This window comes from Oncorhynchus mykiss, chromosome 25 (assembly GCF_057628025.1).
Source record: "Oncorhynchus mykiss isolate SJ-2025 chromosome 25, ASM5762802v1, whole genome shotgun sequence".
In the NCBI taxonomy this organism is placed as follows: Eukaryota; Metazoa; Chordata; class Actinopteri; order Salmoniformes; family Salmonidae; genus Oncorhynchus; species Oncorhynchus mykiss.
In genome coordinates this window covers 11,097,501-11,115,000 of record NC_143046.1, presented here as the reverse complement: position 1 = coordinate 11,115,000, position 17,500 = coordinate 11,097,501, and the positions used below count along the sequence as shown (strand labels likewise).

The 17,500-nt window shown below is 50.3% G+C and overlaps 2 protein-coding genes across 3 annotated transcripts in view; both read right to left on the bottom strand.

Annotated features, from left to right (window-relative positions):
* LOC110504367 (rho-related GTP-binding protein RhoG) overlaps positions 1 to 14,811 on the bottom strand; it is a 666,992-nt gene extending 652,181 nt beyond the window's left edge. Inside the window, exon 1 of the mRNA XM_090220122.1 lies at positions 14,754 to 14,811. The gene's annotated coding sequence lies outside the window, so the exon portion shown is untranslated. The remainder of the gene's footprint in view (positions 1 to 14,753) is intronic.
* nlgn3a (neuroligin 3a) overlaps positions 1 to 17,500 on the bottom strand; it is a 419,030-nt gene that overhangs the window by 267,582 nt on the left and 133,948 nt on the right. The window lies entirely within an intron of this gene.

The window sequence follows — 17,500 nt, the reverse complement described above, 5'->3', positions numbered from 1 at the left end:
GTCAGTATGGATCAGTGTTGTAGGCTGTGGACATTCCTCAGTGTGTCAGTCAGTATGGATCAGTGTTGTAGGCTGTGGACATTCCTCAGTGTGTCAGTCAGTGGGGATCAGAGTTGTAGGCTGTGGGCATTCCTCAGTGTATCAGTCAGTGGGGATCAGAGTTGTAGGCTGTGGGCATTCCTCAGTGTATCAGTCAGTCGGGATCAGTGTTGTAGGCTGTGTGCATTCCTCAGTGTGTCAGTCAGTATGGATCAGTGTTGTAGGCTGTGTGCATTCCTCAGTGTGTCAGTCAGTCGGGATCAGTGTTGTAGGTTGTGGGCATTCCTCAGTGTATCAGTCAGTATGGATCAGTGTTGTAGGCTGTGGACATTCCTCAGTGTGTCAGTCAGTCGGGATCAGTGTTGTAGGCTGTGTGCATTCCTCAGTGTGTCAGTCAGTATGGATCAGTGTTGTAGGGTGTGGACATTCCTCAGTGTGTCAGTCAGTGGGGATCAGTGTTGTAGGTTGTGGGCATTCCTCAGTGTGTCAGTCAGTATGGATCAGTGTTGTAGGCTGTGGACATTCCTCAGTGTGTCAGTCAGTATGGATCAGTGTTGTAGGTTGTGGGCATTCCTCAGTGTGTCAGTCAGTATGGATCAGTGTTGTAGGTTGTGGGCATTCCTCAGTGTGTCAGTCAGTATGGATCAGTGTTGTAGGCTGTGGACATTCCTCAGTGTATCAGTCAGTGGGGATCAGTGTTGTAGGCTGTGTGCATTCCTCAGTGTGTCAGTCAGTATGGATCAGTGTTGTAGGCTGTGGACATTCCTCAGTGTATCAATCAGTGGGGATCAGTGTTGTAGGTTGTGGGCATTCCTCAGTGTATCAGTCAGTATGGATCAGTGTTGTAGGCTGTGGACATTCCTCAGTGTGTCAGTCAGTATGGATCAGTGTTGTAGGCTGTGGACATTCCTCAGTGTGTCAGTCAGTATGGATCAGTGTTGTAGGCTGTGGACATTCCTCAGTGTGTCAGTCAGTGGGGATCAGTGTTGTAGGCTGTGGGCATTCCTCAGTGTATCAGTCAGTGGGGATCAGTGTTGTAGGTTGTGGACATTCCTCAGTGTATCAGTCAGTGGGGATCAGTGTTGTAGGGTGTGGACATTCCTCAGTGTGTCAGTCAGTATGGATCAGTGTTGTAGGCTGTGGACATTCCTCAGTGTGTCAGTCAGTGGGGATCAGTGTTGTAGGCTGTGTGCATTCCTCAGTGTGTCAGTCAGTATGGATCAGTGTTGTAGGCTGTGGACATTCCTCAGTGTATCAGTCAGTGGGGATCAGTGTTGTAGGTTGTGGGCATTCCTCAGTGTGTCAGTCAGTATGGATCAGTGTTGTAGGCTGTGGACATTCCTCAGTGTATCAGTCAGTGGGGATCAGTGTTGTAGGCTGTGTGCATTCCTCAGTGTGTCAGTCAGTATGGATCAGTGTTATAGGCTGTGTGCATTCCTTAGTGTGTCAGTCAGGCGGGATCAGTGTTATAGGCTGTGTGCATTCCTTAGTGTGTCAGTCAGTATGGATCAGTGTTATAGGCTGTGTGCATTCCTTAGTGTGTCAGTCAGGCGGGATCAGTGTTGTAGGCTGTGTGCATTCCTCAGTGTGTCAGTCAGTATGGATCAGTGTTGTAGGCTGTGTGCATTCCTCAGTGTGTCAGTCAGGCGGGATCAGTGTTGTAGGGTGTGGACATTCCTCAGTGTGTCAGTCAGGCGGGATCAGTGTTGTAGGGTGTGGACATTCCTCAGTGTGTCACTCAGTGGGGATCAGAGTTGTAGGCTGTGGGCATTCCTCAGTGTATCAGTCAGTGGGGATCAGTGTTGTAGGTTGTGGGCATTCCTCAGTGTATCAGTCAGTATGGATCAGTGTTGTAGGCTGTGGACATTCCTCAGTGTGTCAGTCAGTCGGGATCAGTGTTGTAGGCTGTGTGCATTCCTCAGTGTGTCAGTCAGTATGGATCAGTGTTGTAGGCTGTGGACATTCCTCAGTGTGTCAGACAGTCGGGATCAGTGTTGTAGGCTGTGTGCATTCCTCAGTGTGTCAGTCAGTGGGGATCAGTGTTGTAGGCTGTGGGCATTCCTCAGTGTATCAGTCAGTGGGGATCAGTGTTGTAGGTTGTGGGCATTCCTCAGTGTATCAGTCAGTATGGATCAGTGTTGTAGGCTGTGGACATTCCTCAGTGTGTCAGTCAGTATGGATCAGTGTTGTAGGCTGTGGACATTCCTCAGTGTGTCAGTCAGTGGGGATCAGAGTTGTAGGCTGTGGGCATTCCTCAGTGTATCAGTCAGTGGGGATCAGAGTTGTAGGCTGTGGGCATTCCTCAGTGTATCAGTCAGTCGGGATCAGTGTTGTAGGCTGTGTGCATTCCTCAGTGTGTCAGTCAGTATGGATCAGTGTTGTAGGCTGTGTGCATTCCTCAGTGTGTCAGTCAGTCGGGATCAGTGTTATAGGCTGTGTGCATTCCTCAGTGTGTCAGTCAGGCGGGATCAGTGTTGTAGGGTGTGGACATTCCTCAGTGTGTCAGTCAGTGGGGATCAGTGTTGTAGGCTGTGGACATTCCTCAGTGTGTCAGTCAGGCGGGATCAGTGTTGTAGGGTGTGGACATTCCTCAGTGTGTCAGTCAGTGGGGATCAGTGTTGTAGGTTGTGGGCATTCCTCAGTGTGTCAGTCAGTATGGATCAGTGTTGTAGGCTGTGGACATTCCTCAGTGTGTCAGTCAGTATGGATCAGTGTTGTAGGTTGTGGGCATTCCTCAGTGTGTCAGTCAGTATGGATCAGTGTTGTAGGTTGTGGGCATTCCTCAGTGTGTCAGTCAGTATGGATCAGTGTTGTAGGCTGTGGACATTCCTCAGTGTATCAGTCAGTGGGGATCAGTGTTGTAGGCTGTGTGCATTCCTCAGTGTGTCAGTCAGTATGGATCAGTGTTGTAGGCTGTGGACATTCCTCAGTGTATCAATCAGTGGGGATCAGTGTTGTAGGTTGTGGGCATTCCTCAGTGTATCAGTCAGTATGGATCAGTGTTGTAGGCTGTGGACATTCCTCAGTGTGTCAGTCAGTATGGATCAGTGTTGTAGGCTGTGGACATTCCTCAGTGTGTCAGTCAGTATGGATCAGTGTTGTAGGCTGTGGACATTCCTCAGTGTGTCAGTCAGTGGGGATCAGTGTTGTAGGCTGTGGGCATTCCTCAGTGTATCAGTCAGTGGGGATCAGTGTTGTAGGTTGTGGACATTCCTCAGTGTATCAGTCAGTGGGGATCAGTGTTGTAGGGTGTGGACATTCCTCAGTGTGTCAGTCAGTATGGATCAGTGTTGTAGGCTGTGGACATTCCTCAGTGTGTCAGTCAGTGGGGATCAGTGTTGTAGGCTGTGTGCATTCCTCAGTGTGTCAGTCAGTATGGATCAGTGTTGTAGGCTGTGGACATTCCTCAGTGTATCAGTCAGTGGGGATCAGTGTTGTAGGTTGTGGGCATTCCTCAGTGTGTCAGTCAGTATGGATCAGTGTTGTAGGCTGTGGACATTCCTCAGTGTATCAGTCAGTGGGGATCAGTGTTGTAGGCTGTGTGCATTCCTCAGTGTGTCAGTCAGTATGGATCAGTGTTGTAGGCTGTGGACATTCCTCAGTGTGTCAGTCAGTCAGGATCAGTGTTGTAGGCTGTGTGCATTCCTCAGTGTGTCAGTCAGTATGGATCAGTGTTGTAGGCTGTGGACATTCCTCAGTGTGTCAGACAGTCGGGATCAGTGTTGTAGGCTGTGTGCATTCCTCAGTGTATCAGTCAGTATGGATCAGTGTTGTAGGTTGTGGACATTCCTCAGTGTGTCAGTCAGTGGGGATCAGCGTTGTAGTAGTGAAGTTGGGGACGTGGCATGATAGTGGCCTGGTGTACTGGGACATATTACTGTACATGTCTTTATGGGTCAGACTGACTTACACTTCAATACTCCTGCTATGTCAACTCTGTTACTTTGAATTGAAAACCTGAAAACTCCATCCCCATCCTCAACCACATCTTCAACTAATGACTATCTCTGTATGGCAATAGAGTCTGACCTTGGTTCTCTCTCTGTATGGCCATAGAGTCTGACCTTGGTTCTCTCTCTGTATGGCCATAGAGTCTGACCTTGGTTCTCTCTCTGTATGGCCATAGAGTCTGACCTTGGTTCTCTCTCTGTATGGCCATAGAGTCTGACCTTGGTTCTCTCTCTGTATGGCCATAGAGTCTGACCTTGGTTCTCTCTCTGTATGGCCATAGAGTCTGACCTTTGTTCTCTCTCTGTATGGCCATAGTCAGACCTTGGTTCTCTCTCTGTATGGCTATAGTCAGACCTTGGTTCTCTCACTGTATGGCCATAGAGTCTAACATTGGTTCTCTCTCTGTATGGCCATAGTCTGACCTTGGTTCTCTCTCTGTATGGCCATAGAGTCTAACCTTGGTTCTCTCTCTGTATGGCCATAGTCTGACCTTGGTTCTCTCTCTGTATGGCCATAGCCAGACCTTGGTTCTCTCTCTGTATGGCCATAGTCAGACCTTGGTTCTCTCTCTATATGGCCATGGGCAGACCTTGGTTCTATGGGAGCTGGGAGGAGAGGAGAGATGGAGGGGAGTTTAGAGATGGAGGGGAGAGGAGAGATGGAAGGGGGAGGAGAGATGGAAGGGAGAGGAGAGATGGAAGGGAGAGGAGAGATGGAAGGGAGAGGAGAGATGGACGGGAGTTTAGAGATGGAGGGGAGAGGAGAGATGGAGGGGAGTTTAGAGATGGATGGGAGTTTAGAGATGGAGGGGAGAGATGGAGGGGAGAGATGGAGAGGAGTTTAGAGATGGCGGGGAGAGGAGAGATGGAGGGAGAGGAGAGATGGAGGGGAGAGGAGAGATGGAAGGGAGAGGAGAGATGGAGGGGAGTTTAGAGATGGAGGGGAGAGGAGAGATGGAGGGGAGAGGAGAGATGGAAGGGAGAGGAGAGATGGAGGGGAGAGGAGAGATGGACGGGAGTTTAGAGATGGAGGGGAGATTAGAGATGGAGGGGAGTTTAGAGATGGAGGGAGAGGATAGATGGAGGGGGGAGGAGAGAGAAGAGATGGAGGGGGGAGGGAGAGAGGAGAGATAGAGGAGAGATGGAGGGGGGAGGGAGAGAGAGTAGAGATAGAGGAGAGATGGAGGGGGGAGGAGAAGAGAAGAGATGGAGGGAGAGAGGGAGTAGGAGGAGAGAGGAGAGATGGAGGGGGGAGGAGGGAGGGAGGAGATGGAGGGGGGAGGAGAGAGTAGAGATAGAGAGAGATGGAGGGGGGAGGAGAGAAGAGATAGAGGAGAGTGGGAGGGGGAGGAGAGAGTAGAGATAGAGGAAGATGGGGGGGGGGAGGAGAGAGGAGAGATGGAGGGGAGGAGGGGGGAGGAGAGAGGAGAGATGGAGGGGGGAGGAGAGAGGAGAGATAGAGGAGAGATGGAGGGGGAGGAGAGAGTAGAGATAGAGGAGAGATGGAGGGGGGAGGAGAGAGGAGAGATAGAGGAGAGATGGAGGGGGGAGGAGAGAGGAGAGATAGAGGAGAGATGGAGGGGGGAGGAGAGAGAGGAGAGATGGAGGAGAGATGGAGGGGAGAGGAGAGAGGAGAGATAGAGGAGAGATGGAGGGGGAGGAGAGAGGAGAGATGGGAGGGGGGAGGAGAGAGGAGAGATGGAGGGGGAGGAGAGAGGAGAGATGGAGGGGGAGGAGAGAGGAGAGAGAGGAGAGATAGAGGAGAGATGGAGGGGGAGGAGAGAGGGAGAGATGGAGGGGGGAGGAGAGAGGAGAGATGGAGGGGGGAGGAAAGAGGAGAGATAGAGGAGAGATGGAGGGGGAGGAGAGAGAAGAGATGGAGGGGAGGAGAGAGGAGAGATAAGGGAGGAGAGATGGAGGGGGAAGGAGAGATGGAGGGGGAGGAGAGAGGAGAGATGGAGGGGGGAGGAGAGAGGAGAGATAGAGGAGAGATGAGGGGGGAGGAGAGAGGAGAGATGGAGGGGGGAGGAGAGAGGAGAGATAGAGGAGAGATGGAGGGGGGAGGAGAGAGGAGAGATGGAGGGGGGAGGAGAGGAGAGATAGAGGAGAGATGGAGGGGGAGGAGAGAGAAAGAGACGGAGGGGGGAGGAGAGAGGGAGAGATAGAGGAGAGATGGAGGGGAGAGGAGAGAGGAGAGATAGAGGAGAGATGGAGGGGGAGGAGAGAGAGGAGAGATAGAGGAGAGATGGAGGGGGGAGGAGAGAGGAGAGATAGAGGAGAGATGGAGGGGGAGGAGAGAGGAGAGATGGAGGGGGGAGGAGAGAGGAGAGATAGAGGAGAGATGGAGGGGGAGGAGAGAGAGGGAGAGATGGAGGGGGAGGAGAGAGGAGAGATAGAGAGGAGAGATGGGGAGGGGAGAGGAGAGAGGAGAGATAGAGGAGAGATGGAGGGGGAGGAGAGAGGAGAGATAGAGGAGAGATGGAGGGGGGAGGAGAGAGGAGAGATAGAGGAGAGATGGGAGGGGGAGGAGAGAGGAGAGTATGGAGGGGGGAGGAGAGAGGAGAGATAGAGGAGAGATGGAGGGGGGATGAGAGAAGAGATGGGAGAGGGGAGGAGAGAGGAGAGATAGAGGAGAGATGGAGGGGAGAGGAGAGAGAGGAGAGATAGAGGAGAGATGGAGGGGGAGGAGAGAGGAGAGATAGAGGAGAGATGGAGGGAGGGGGAGGAGAGAGGAGAGATAGAGGAGAGATGGAGGGGGAGGAGAGAGGAGAGATAGAGGAGAGATGGAGGGGGAGGAGAGAGGAGAGATGGAGGGGGAGGAGAGAGGAGAGAGGAGAGATAGAGGAGAGATGGGAGGGGAGAGGAGAGAGGAGAGATAGAGGAGAGATGGAGGGGAGGAGAGAGGAGAGATAGAGGAGAGATGGAGGGGAGAGAGGAGAGAGGAGAGATAGAGGAGAGATGGAGGGGGAGGAGAGAGGAGAGAGATAGAGGAGAGATGGAGGGGAGAGGAGAGATAGAGGAGAGATAGAGGAGAGATGGGAGGGGGAGGAGAGAGGAGAGATGGAGGGGGGAGGAGAGAGGAGAGATGGAGGGGGGAGGAGAGAGGAGAGATGGAGGGGGAGGAGAGAGGAGAGATGGAGGGGGGAGAGAGGAGAGATAGAGGAGAGATGGAGGGGAGAGGAGAGAGGAGAGATAGAGGAGAGATGGAGGGGGAGGAGAGAGGAGAGATGGAGGGGGAGGAGAGAGGAGAGATAGAGGAGAGATGGAGGGGAGAGGAGAGAGGAGAGATAGAGGAGAGATGGAGGGGGGCGAGGAGAGAGGTAGATGGAGGGGAGAGGAGAGAGGAGAGATAGAGGGAGAGATGGAGGGGGGAGGAGAGAGGAGAGATGGAGGGGGAGGAGAGAGGAGAGATAGAGGAGAGATGGAGGGGGAGGAGAGAGGAGAGGATAGAGGAGAGATGGAGGGGGAGGGAGAGAGGAGAGATAGAGGAGAGATGGAGGGGGAGGAGAGAGGAGAGATAGAGAGGAGAGATGGAGGGGGGAGGAGAGATGAGGGGAGAGGAGAGAGGAGAGATAGAGGAGAGATGGAAGGAGAGGAGAGAGGAGAGATAGAGGAGAGATGGAAGGGAGAGGAGAGGAGAGATGGAGGGGGAGGAGAGAGGGAGAGTATGGAGGGGAGAGGAGAGAGGAGAGATGGAGGGGGGAGGAGAGAGAAGAGATAGAGGAGAGATGGAGGAGAGAGGAGAGAGGAGAGATAGAGGAGATGAGGGAGAGGAGAGAGGAGAGATGGAGGGGGAGGAAGAGAGGAGAGATAGAGGAGAGATGGAGGGGGGAGGAGAGAGGAGAGATAGAGGAGAGATGGAGGGGGAGGAGAGAGGAGAGATAGAGGAGAGATGGAGGGGGATGAGAGAAGAGATGGAGAGGGGAGGAGAGAGGAGAGATAGAGGGAGAGATGGAGGGGAGAGGAGAGAGGAGAGATAGAGGAGAGATGGAGGGGGGAGGAGAGAGGAGAGATAGAGGAGAGATGGAGGGGGAGGAGAGAGGAGAGATAGAGGAGAGATGGAGGGGGGAGGAGAGAGGAGAGATAGAGGAGAGATGGAGGGGGGAGGAGAGAGGAGAGATGGAGGGGGAGGAGAGAGGAGAGAGGAGAGATAGAGGAGAGATGGAGGGGAGAGGAGAGAGGAGAGATAGAGGAGAGATGGAGGGGAGGAGAGAGGAGAGATAGAGGAGAGATGGAGGGGAGAGGAGAGAGGAGAGATAGAGGAGAGATGGAGGGGGAGGAGAGAGGAGAGATAGAGGAGAGATGGAGGGGAGAGGAGAGAGGAGAGATAAGAGGAGAGATGGAGGGGGAGGAGAGAGGAGAGATGGAGGGGGAGGAGAGAGGAGAGATGGAGGGGGAGGAGAGAGGAGAGATGGAGGGGGAGGGAGAGAGGAGAGATGGAGGGGGGAGAGAGGAGAGATAGAGGAGAGATGGAGGGGAGAGGAGAGAGGAGAGATAGAGGAGAGATGGGAGGGGGGAGGTAGATGGAGGGGGGAGGAGAGAGGAGAGATAGAGGAGAGATGGAGGGGAGAGGAGAGAGGAGAGATAGAGGAGAGATGGAGGGGGGCGGAGAGAGGAGAGATGGAGGGGAGAGGAGAGAGGAGAGATAGAGGAGAGATGGAGGGGGGAGGAGAGAGGAGAGATGGAGGGGGAGGAGAGAGGAGAGATAGAGGAGAGATGGAGGGGGGAGGAGAGAGGAGAGATAGAGGAGAGATGGAGGGGGGAGGAGAGAGGAGAGATAGAGGAGAGATGGAGGGGGGAGGAGAGAGGAGAGATAGAGGAGAGATGGAGGGGGGGAGGAGAGATGGAGGGGAGAGGAGAGAGGAGAGATAGAGGAGAGATGGAAGGGAGAGGAGAGAGGAGAGATAGAGGAGAGATGGAAGGGAGAGGAGAGAGGAGAGATGGAGGGGGGAGGAGAGAGGAGAGATGGAGGGGAGAGGAGAGAGGAGAGATGGAGGGGGGAGGAGAGAGAAGAGATAGAGGAGAGATGGAGGAGAGAGGAGAGAGGAGAGATAGAGGAGATGGAGGGGAGAGGAGAGAGGAGAGATGGAGGGGGAGGAGAGAGGAGAGATAGAGGAGAGATGGAGGGGGGAGGAGAGAGGAGAGATAGAGGAGAGATGGAGGGGAGAGGAGAGAGGAGAGATAGAGGAGAGATGGAGGGGGGAGGAGAGAGGAGAGATAGAGGAGAGATGGAGGGGGGAGGAGAGAGGAGAGATAGAGGAGAGATGGAGGGAGAGGAGAGAGGAGAGATAGAGGAGAGATGGAGGGGAGAGGAGAGAGGAGAGATGGAGGGGGAGGAGAGATGGAGGGGGGAGGAGAAGGAGAGAGGGAGATGGAGGAGAGAGAGAGAGAGGAGAGATGGAGGGGAGAGGAGAGAGGAGAGATAGAGGAGAGATGGAGGGGAGAGGAGAGAGGAGAGATAGAGGAGAGATGGAGGGGGAGGAGAGAGGAGAGATAGAGGAGAGATGGAAGGTGGAGGAGAGAGGAGAGATAGAGGAGAGATGGAGGGGGGAGGAGAGAGGAGAGATAGAGGAGAGATGGAGGGGGGAGGAGAGAGGAGAGATGGAGGATAGATGGAGGGGGGGAGAGAGGAGAGATGGAGGAGAGATGGAGGGGGGGGAGAGAGGAGAGATGGAGGAGAGATGGAGGGGGGAGGAGAGAGGAGAGATGGAGGAGAGATGGAGGGGGGAGGAGAGAGGAGAGATGGAGGGGGGAGGAGAGAGGAGAGATGGAGGGGGGAGGAGAGAGGAGAGATGGAGGGGGGAGGAGAGAGTAGAGATAGAGGAGAGATGGAGGGGGAGGAGAGAGGAGAGATAGAGGAGAGATGGAGGGGGGAGGAGAGAGGAGAGATGGAGGGGGAGGAGAGGAGGAGCACCTTGCTGCTTCAGAGGTTTTTCAACATCTCTGTTAAACAGCCCTCTCTAAGATTAGCTTTTAAACATACTGATGCAGTCATTTATATTATGCATAACAGATGGATGCATTTAGGCATTATCTGTCCATTATCTGTCCATTATCTGTCCATTATCTATCCATTATCTGTCCATTATCTGTCCATTATCTGTCCATTATCTGTCCATTATCTGTCCATCTTAAAATGTATTTTCATTTCTAAAGTGACTATGAGATGAATCTGTAAGGGATGAATCTGCAAGGAATTCAGCATAGTGTGCATGTATGTCCATCTGTGTTTCGATGTGTGTGTGTTCATGGCTGTCTCTGCACACCGATTCCCCCGATCTTGACATTTCAACTGGAAACCTGATGGTTTGAATGACCTTTGAAAGAGGGTCACCAAGGTGCTATCCTCCACCCCAGAGTCCCAGACGGTGTGTTTATGCATTAAAGAGGGTGTAGCTAACGCAACAGAAACAGCCTTTGATGTTCTCTGTGAAGCCAGGCCCCTGGATGGGAGAGGGCAGCAGGAGAGAGACAGAGTGGGATGGAGGGAGGAATATATCGAGAGAAAAATAAAATGGCAGGATATAAACAGAGAGATAGGTGAGAGAGAGCGAGAGAGAGAGAGAGAGAGAGAGAGAGAGAGGGTGAAAGTAGTGAGAGAGAGAGAGAGAGAGAGAGAGAGAGAGAGAGAGAGGGTGAAAGTAGTGTGAGAGAGAGAGAGAGAGAGAGAGAGAGAGAGAGAGATGGTGAAAGTAGTGAGAGAGAGTGAAAAGTCTATAACCCAGACCCTCCTCTCAGTCTATAACCCAGACCCTCCTCCCAGTCTATAACCCAGACCCTCCTCTCAGTCTATAACCCCGACCCTCCTCTCAGTCTATAACCCAGACCCTCCTCTCAGTCTATAACCCAGACCCTCATCTCAGTCTATAACCCAGACCCTCCTCCCAGTCTCTAACCCAGACCCTCCTCCCAGTCTTTAACCCAGACCCTCCTCCCAATCTATAACCCAGACTCTCCTCCCAGTCTATAACCCAGACTCTCCTCCCAGTCTATAACCCAGACCCTCCCCTCAGTCTATAACCCAGACCCTCCTCCCAGTCTATAACCCAGACCCTCCTCGCAGTCTATAACCCAGACCCTCCTCTCAGTCTATAACCTATACCCTCCTATCAGTCTATAACCCAGACCCTCCTCCCAGTCTATAACCCAGACCCTCCTCCCAGTCTTTAACCCAGACCCTCCTCCCAGTCTATAACTCAGACCCTCCTCTCAGTCTATAACCCAGATCCTCCTCTCAGTCTATAACCCAGACCCTCCTCCCAGTCTATAACCCACACCCTCCTCTCAGTCTATAAACTAGACCCTCCTCTCAGTCTGTAACCCACACCCTCCTCTCAGTCTATAACCCAGACCCTCCTCTCAGTCTATAACGCAGACCCTCCTCCCAGTCTATAACCCAGACCCTCCTCTCAGTCTGTAACCCACACCCTCCTCTCAGTCTATAACCCAGACCCTCCTCTCAGTCTATAACACAGACCCTCCTCTCAGTCTATAACACAGACCCTCCTCCCAGTCTATAACGCAGACCCTCCTCCCAGTCTGTCATTCTGTCATTCACACTAAGACCCTGAGACAGTTGTTAGTCCACTGAGCTAAAGGCTAGCCTTTTAACCCAATGTGTTAAGAAATCGTCTTAGAAGTAGGTTCAAAACCCAGGCGGGTTAGTCTCATGTTACATGTGTGTATTCCACAGTTCACCACTAGTCTCCCCTCATACAGGTTACATCCCATTCTTCAGTGGAAACTGCAACATTAGCATGTTGTACGCCATTGAAGGCTATAAAGGAAAGCAGAAACAGCAGCCTTTCTTCCTTAGTGACAGATCAGCCATTACAGCTATGGTCCTAATCTTGGAAAGGGGCTAAACAGTACCGTTCCAAATATCTCTGGGCTTCAAGAGGCATAATTCCCTTTCCTTAATACATAAGAGAGAATGGGATAGTGTTGGGGCAGGGAGGGGAGGCCTTGTGTGTGTGTGTGTGTGTGTGTGTATGTGTGTGTGTGTGTGTGTGTGTGTGTGTGTGTGTGTGTGTGTTTGTGTGTGTGTGTGTTTGTGTGTGTGTGTGTTTGTGTGTGTGTGTGTGTGTGTGTGTGTGTGTGGTGTGTGTGTGTGTGTGTGTGTGTGTGTGTGTGTGTGTGTGAGTGTGTGTGTGTGAGTGTGTGTGTGTGTCAGACTGCTAGCTGTGTTGGAGAAGGGATGCAGTGAGGGCTGGGTGGTGAAGTTAATGTTAATCCCAACACAGGTGGAGCTCAGATCTCTGGCCCAGGAGCTGGGGAGATGGAGAGGGTGGCTGTGTTTGTGTGTGTGTGTGTGTGTGTGTGTGTGTGTGTGTGTGTGTGTGTGTGTGTGTGTGTGTGTGTGTGCTCCCTAATCCCTGATTAGACCTTCAGAATCTGGAAATCCAAGTCAGTAACACTCAAAAGAGAGAGAGAGAGAGAGAGAGAGAGAGAGAGAGAGAGAGAGAGAGAGAGAGAGAGAGAGAGAGAGAGAGAGAGAGAGAGAGAGAGAGACACAGAGAGAGAGAAACATATACATGATCAAATACAGATCTTAGAATCATCTATTAAAGACTACCAGAACCCACTGGATTATCCAATTACATTGAATGAGTTACAGGACAAAATAAAAACCCTCCAACCCAAAAAGGCCTGTGGTGTTGATGGTATCCTCAATGAAATGATCAAATATACAGACAACAAATTCCAATTGGCTATACTAAAACTCTTTAACATCATACTTAGCTCTGGCATCTTCCCAAATATTTGGAACCAAGGACTGATCACCCCAATCCACAAAAGTGGAGACAAATTTGACCCCAATAACTACCGTGGAATATGTGTCAACAGTAACCTTGGGAAAATCCTCTGCATTATTATTAACAGCAGACTCGTACATTTCCTCAATGAAAACAATGTACTGAGCAAATGTCAAATTGGCTTTTTACCAAATTACCGTACAACAGACCATGTATTTACCCTGCACACCCTAATTGACAACCAAACAAACCAAAACAAAGGCAAAGTCTTCTCATGCTTTGTTGATTTCAAAAAAGCCTTCGACTCAATCTGGCATGAGGGTCTGCTATACAAACTGATGGAAAGTGGTGTTGGGGGTAAAACATACGACATTATAAAATCCATGTACACAAACAACAAGTGTGCGGTTAAAATTGGCAAAAAACACACACATTTCTTCACACAGGGTCGTGGGGTTAGACAGGGATGCAGCTTAAGCCCCACCCTCTTCAACATATATATCAACGAATTGGCGCGGGCACTAGAAAAGTCTGCAGCACCCGGCCTCCCCCTGCTAGAATCCGAAGTCAAATGTCTGCTGTTTGCCGATGATCTGGTGCTTCTGTCACCAACCAAGGAGGGCCTACAGCAGCACCTAGATCTTCTGCACAGATTCTGTCAGACCTGGGCCCTGACAGTAAATCTCAGTAAGACCAAAATAATGGTGTTCCAAAAAAGGTCCAGTCACCAGGACCACAAATACAAATTCAATCTAGACACTGTTGCCCTAGAGCACACAAAAAAACTATACATACCTTGGCCTAAACATCAGCGCCACAGGTAACTTCCACAAAGCTGTGAACGATCTGAGAGACAAGGCAAGAAGGGCATTCTATGCCATCAAAAGAAACATAAATTTCAACATACCAATTAGGATTTGGCTAAAAATACTTGAATCAGTCATAGAGCCCATTGCCCTTTATGGTTGTGAGGTCTGGGGTCCGCTCACCAACCAAGACTTCACAAAATGGGACAAACACCAAATTGAGACTCTGCACGCAGAATTCTGCAAAAATATCCTCCGTGTACAATGTAGAACACCAAATAATGCATGCAGAGCAGAATTAGGCCGATACCCACTAATTATCAAAATACAGAAAAGAGCCGTTAAATTCTACAACCACCTAAAAGGAAGTGATTCACAAACCTTCCATAACAAAGCCATCACCTACAGAGAGATGAACCTGGAGAAGAGTCCCCTAAGCAAGCTGGTCCTGGGGCTCTGTTCACAAACACAAACACACCCTACAGAGCCCCAGGACAACAGCACAATTAGACCCAACCAAATCATGAGAAAACAAAAAGATAATTACTTGACACATTGGAAAGAATTAACAAAACAACAGAGCAAACTAGAATGCTATTAGGCCCTACACAGAGAGTACACAGCGGCAGAATACCTGACCACTGTGACTGACCCAAAATTAAGGAAAGCTTTGACTATGTACAGACTCCGTGAGCATAGCCTTGCTATTGAGAAAGACCGCCGTAGGCAGACATGGCTCTCAAGAGAAGACAGGCTATGTGCTCACTGCCCACAAAATGAGGTGGAAACTGAGCTGCACTTCCTAACCTCCTGCCCAATGTATGACCATATTAGAGAGACATATTTCCCTCAGATTACACAGATCCACAAAGAATTCGAAAACAAATCCAAATTTGAAAAACTCCCATATCTACTGGGTGAAATTCCACAGTGTGCCATCACAGCAGCAAGATTTGTGACCTGTTGCCACGAGAAAAGGGCAACCAGTGAAGAACACACACCATTGTAAATACAACCCATATTTATGCTTATTTATTTTATCTTGTGTCCTTTAACCATTTGTACATTGTTAAAACACTGTATATATATAGATAATATGACATTTGTAATGTCTTTACTGTTTTGAAACCTCTGTATGTGTAATGTTTACTGTTAATTTTTGTTGTTTTTCACTTTATATTTTCACTTTGTATGTTGTCTACCTCACTTGCTTTGGCAATTTTAACACATGTTTCCCATGCCAATAAAGCCCTTGAATTGAATTGAATTGAATTGAAAGAGAGAGAGAGAGTCACTCTGTCTTCCTCAACACCAGACACAATACATCCCCTTTACTTGCCATGTCTCTCCTCAGAGAATCAACACCAACGCCATTCCTAAAGGAGTGAATGGATATATCAAGCCCTGCTGAGATAGCCTGGCTGAGGCCTAAAGGAGTGAATGGAAATATCAAGCCCTAGTGAGAAAGCCTGGCTGAGGCCTAAAGGTGTGAATGGAAATATCAAGCCCTGTTGAGATAGCCTGGCTGAGGCCTAAAGGAGTGAATGGAAATATCAAGCCCTAGTGAGAAAGCCTGGCTGAGGCCTAAAGGAGTGAATAGATTTAGCAAGCCCTGTTGAGATAACCTGGCTGAGGCCTAAAGGAGTGAGAGGATATAGCAAGCAAGCCCTGTTGAAATTGCCTGGCTGAGGCCTAAGAGAGTGAATGGATATATCAAGCCCTGTTGAGATAACCTGGCTGAGGCCTAAAGGAGTGAGAGGATATAGCAAGCAAGCCCTGTTAAAATTGCCTGTCTGAGGCCTAAGAGAGTGAATGGATATATCAAGCCCTGTTGAGATAACCTGGCTGAGGCCTAAAGGAGTGAATGGAAATATCAAGCCCTGTTGAGATAGCCTGGCTGAGGCCTAAAGGAGTGAATGGAAATATCAAGCCCTGTTGAGATAGCCTGGCTGAGGCCTAAAGGAGTGAATGGAAATATCAAGCCCTGTTGAGATAGCCTGGCTGAGGCCCAAGAGAGGGAATGGGGGAGATATGGTTTAGCTAGAGGGAGAAATGAACGGATGACAGACAGACTGTAGACAGATTAATGGACTGAAAAGACAGACAAACAGATAGACAGATATACTGCCTATGGAGACAGACTAACAACAGCCAGAGGGCGGAGTTGACTGACTGATGGAGGGAGACAGAGAGCTGGCAGACAGAGAGCTGAGTTGACTTACAGATGGAGGGGAGACAGACAGCATCTCTTCAGAACCAAAAAAGAATAAGCAACCATTACAAAAATGTCCATGTGTGAAAACTGGGTCAAACCCAAACGTACACTATATGCTCTTTATTATTAGATGTGGGTGCTACACATTGGTAGAGATTGAGTTGAGCTAACACTGTCCTCTCCACAGCTAGCATAGCGAGCTAGCTCCTCTGTGCTGTTTGCTAACACAGTCCTCTCCACAGCTAGCATAGCGAGCTAGCTCCTCTGTGCTGTTTGCTAACACTGTCCTCTCCACCGCTAGCATAGCGAGCTAGCTCCTCTGTGCTGTTTGCTAACACTGTCCTCTCCACAGCTGGCATAGCGAGCTAGCTCCTCTGTGCTGTTTGCTAACACAGTCCTCTCCACAGCTAGCATAGCGAGCTAGCTCCTCTGTGCTGTTTGCTAACACTGTCCTCTCCACCGCTAGCATAGCGAGCTAGCTCCTCTGTGCTGTTTGCTAACACTGTCCTCTCCACAGCTGGCATAGCGAGCTAGCTCCTCTGTGATGTTTGCTAACACTGTCCTCTCCACCGCTAGCATAGCGAGCTAGCTCCTCTGTGCTGTTTGCTAACACTGTCCTCTCCACAGCTGGCATAGCGAGCTAGCTCCTCTGTGCTGTTTGCTAACACTGTCCTCTATTGCTGTGCTAGGGGCGCTATCAGTTAGCCTTCTCTGCTCTGTGTAGTTATTGTCTGCTAGCTAGGTCTCCATCACTCTGTGTAGTTATTGTCTGCTAGCTAGGTCTCCATCTCTCTGTGTAGTTATTGTCTGCTAGCTAGGTCTCCATCTCTCTGTGCAGTTATTGTCTGCTAGCTAGGTCTCCATCTCTCTGTGTAGTTATTGTCTGCTAGCTAGGTCTCCATCTCTCTGTGTAGTTATTGTCTGCTAGCTAGGTCTTCATCTCTCTGAGTAGTTATTGTCTGCTAGCTAGGTCTCCATCTCTCTGTGTAGTTATTGTCTGCTAGCTAGGTCTCCATCTCTCTGTGTAGTTATTGTCTGCTAGCTAGGTCTCCATCTATCTGTGTAGTTATTGTCTGCTAGCTAGGTCTCCATCTCTCTGTGTAGTTATTGTCTGCTAGCTAGGTCTCCATCTCTCTGTGTAGTTATTGTCTGCTAGCTAGGTCTCCATCTCTCTGTGTAGTTTTTGTCTGCTAGCTAGGTCTCCATCTCTCTGTGTAGTTATTGTCTGCTAGCTAGGTCTCCATCTCTCTGTGTAGTTTTTGTCTGCTAGCTAGGTCTCCATCTCTCTGTGTAGTTATTGTCTGCTAGCTAGGTCTCCATCTCTCTGTGTAATTATTGTCTGCTAGCTAGGTCTCCATCTCTCTGTGTAGTTATTGTCTGCTAGCTAGGTCTCCATCTCTCTGAGGAGCGTAGTTAAGTTGCAGGTCCGTTCCACTTCAATGAAGACATATTCACCATGAACAAAGAGCCATCCTCTGAATCATGTTAAGCTATTGAAGGGCGGCTCTGTCTCACACACACACACGCACACACACACACACACACACACACACACACACACACACACACACACACACACACACACACACACACACACACACACACACACACACACACACACACAGGCATTAGCCACACTGCTGTTATGCAGCAGAGATCCAGCTCCCTCTCACTGTGTTGTTTATTGTTGTTGCCTCAACAGAGATGCACAGTAAATAGCATTAGGTTCGCTCG